This window comes from Etheostoma spectabile, chromosome 5 (genome assembly GCF_008692095.1).
Source record: "Etheostoma spectabile isolate EspeVRDwgs_2016 chromosome 5, UIUC_Espe_1.0, whole genome shotgun sequence".
Taxonomy (NCBI): Eukaryota; Metazoa; Chordata; class Actinopteri; order Perciformes; family Percidae; genus Etheostoma; species Etheostoma spectabile.
In genome coordinates, this window is record NC_045737.1 from 38646802 (window position 1) to 38650133 (window position 3332).

Genomic DNA, 3332 nt, shown 5'->3' on the forward strand with positions numbered 1-3332 from the left:
GTGGTGGGTGGGTGTGTGTGGTTTCTGTGTGCAGAGCCCGGCCGGGGCCTCTGCATTCACCTTTTGACACCTGGGTTTATGGCATTCGTCGACTTTTACTACAGCGAGGCAAAACACAAACGACCACGGACTTCCCAACTTAACCACCCCGCTTTCACACACACCACACAACACCACCCACAACCCACACCACCGACCCCGCCCTTCACGGCGTTAGAAGGAGGCTTAGCATCCCGCAAGTTGGGTCCCCCCCAATACCCTCAGCACACCCGATGTCACGAGAAGCCCCCCGTGGGCTCTTGATATAATCAAGAGTGTCGGGCATACCGAATCGTTTCTGTTTGTCGGCACGCACAGAGAACAGCGAGGACATTGGTTAAAACAGCTGGGGAGAGAGAACAGAGGACACGCGGAGGCCAGGAACGAGAACATTGTAAGCCTCAGAGGCCATAGCGTGCCATTTCCTCATCAGGGGACGTTGCCCCTATCTATCTATCTATCTATCTATCTATCTATCTATCTATCTATCTATCTATGTATATTAAGGATCCTCTGCACTCTGTTGAATTTTAATATTTCATATATTTGAGTTTATTGCAGCTGATTTTCCTGGAAGGTTTCTTTTGTAAAAAGTGTCGTTTTTTATTTTTATTTTCCCTGAACTGAATCAGCTGGTTGATGTTGTCATTCAAGTCTCCTTCAAGGGTTAAAAACACAGACAGAAGGACACTTTCTCAAACATATACACACACATATATATATATATATATATATATATATATATATATATATATATATATATATATATATATATATATATATATATACATGGCTAATGCGTATCTTTACAGCCAATAACGAAATATAGCCTACTTTAATTTGGACTGTGTCGTGGGACTTCTGTCGTCGTTGATTGGTCACACACCTGGAAACACAACATCATGGCCGAGTCATTTGGTATGTCACGAGCCATATTTCATACTAGCTGTTTTAATCTAACTTATCATTGAAGGCCTATTAACGATGCAGGAAAAACGTATTTTTGGTGTACTTTTGTGTTCTTAATTCTCCTTGTATCCAGATATGAAGGCATGGGTCAGCTTCTATTCTTCTATATTGTAACACAACAAGCTTATGTCAACACAGAGAGTCCATTTTGACTTTTTAATATCACTAAATCATAGTTTTAGCCGTCATGGCAGACTTCTCTGTTCCTCCACTGTCTTTCTGACGCTCCACGTCCCATTCCAAAGGGGGCGGGTGCTTCGGCGCCAGGCTAGCGCGCTGATTGGCCGTCCGCATCGCCAACGAGCCCGCAGAGCGCTGTGATTGGCTGGGAGCACGCAGACCCGGCGCGCTCCCCGGACTCATAGAGTCGCGGGCCTCGGAGAGGGGCATCAATCTCCATCCGTCAACACCGGCGGGAGAGACACGTATAGACCTCCACGAGCGCCGCGGAAGAGTTACACGACGATTGTTGTTTTTATTTTTAATTTTTTTTCCCGGCGTTGACATGTTAATTGGCTAGTTTCCGGGGAAACTGGTGCGAGTTGCACGCGGAGCTGCTTCACGTCCTGCAAGAAAAGCCCAAAGTTTCTTCTCTGTGGATATTTCTCCAACTCTGGATCTCATTAAGTGACAATAACGGGATTTTTTTTTTTCCCCCAAAAAAAGGAGCCCGGACAAGGTGAGACAGCTAGCTCACGTGAGCTTTGAATTGAACATTGCGCAATATTAGCCTTTAATTTAAGTCTAATTGCAATTTTAACTCATGAGTACCTGGTGTTCAGTCGAGGTTTTTGGCACTTTCTCCAGACGAGGCCTTTAGGTTGTAGTTGTTTTCCCCCCAAAACGAAGACAGAAATCCTCAAATAAGACCGATTAATGGCCTTGATGTTACAGAAGGAACTTTTGCAAATTACCAAAATAAAAGCTCACCCGGTTCTCCTTGGTCTCCAAACGGGGCCGCTGGACTGCAACAGGGACACAAAACTTAATCAAAACACAAACACGTTTTTAAAAAAGAAAATAGCATTTTGTCCCGGAATTAGTTAGCGAAGCACTGGTCGTAGCCTGTGCTAATTAACAAAATAAAAGCTTTTTTTAATTTTTTTTTTTTATTTATTTTTTTCAAACACAAAATGCGTAACTTTTTTTTTTTTAATTAGCTGGACTTTACTTCTTCTTTTACTACTTCATCTTTCCAGCCTTTCTTTCAGCCCTCTGGCCCATTGATAGGATCCTGTCCCTGCTAATTGTCGCTCTGTAGATCTGATCTGAATTGTAATGGCCTTCATTAGCACACAGTTGTGTGTGTGTGTGTGTGTGTGTGTGTGTGTGTGTGTGTGTGTGTGTGTGTGTGTGTGTGTGTGTGTGTGTGTGTGTGTGTGTGTGTGTGTGTGTGTGTGTGTGTGTGTGTGTGTGTGTGTGTGTGTGTTTTTGGGGCGCATTTACATTGCGTAAATCGGCTCCTTCTCTTCCTGCGGTTATGGAAATAAGTCGTGCTTTATTTGGTGTTAACGCCCAACAAAACCACTGCTATTAGTCCCAAACCTGAGCATTTACCTGCTAAAAGGACCCCGGTGGATTATGGAGATTCTTATCCAAATACATTGTCTTACACTAATACTAACAGTTGACAAATAAAGCAGTTTTTAAAGCTGCAAGAGGACAATCAAAGCTGCAGCTTGTTTAAGAAACTGAGATAAATGCTGAAAAAAGGAGTTCCCCTTTGCGTAATATCTGATCCTTCAGCCTGTGAATGTAGTGATCAGTCTCGGCCTTTTCACCACATGTGTGCACTTTTATTTAACTCCAGCTTCTAACTCTTGTTTGTGTAATTTAAGAGACATTGAATTTAGAAAAAAGGACACGCAGAGACACGTAGAGACACTCCATAAGCGGGGCTCGGCGTGTCAAATCAAATCAAGCTTTATTTAGATATGCTTTAAAAAAATTAAAAATCAAGTTCGGCTTTAAATAAAATGTATTTGTGCTGTAACGAAAAAAATTAACAAAATATGTAAGAGGCAAACGGGGTGGGCGCTTTTATTATTAATCCAAAAATAAGACGATGAGAAAGTAGAAGACTTACGACATAGTCTGGGAAATGGAAACGCGAAAGAGGAAAGCAACGATCAAGTAAATGAGGAAGGGAAATAAAAAAGTGTGAAAAGAGAGAGAGAGAGAGAGAGAGAGAGAGAGAGAGAAAAGGAAAAGTAGGTCTGAATAGAAAAGAGAAACAAGTTGCAGTAAAACTCATTTCCACATATTTTGCATATGAGAGAGAGAGAGAGAGAGAGAGAGAGAGAGAGAGAGAGAGAGAGAGAGAG

General features: G+C 42.3%; 1 protein-coding gene across 1 annotated transcript in view; it reads left to right on the top strand.

Annotated features, from left to right (window-relative positions):
• Nucleotides 1-1370: 1370 nt before the first annotated feature.
• LOC116690270 (homeobox protein OTX1 B) overlaps nucleotides 1371-3332 on the top strand; it is a gene marked incomplete in the record, with an annotated part of 18266 nt that continues 16304 nt past the window's right edge. Inside the window, 1 exon segment of the mRNA XM_032517094.1 lies at nucleotides 1371-1687.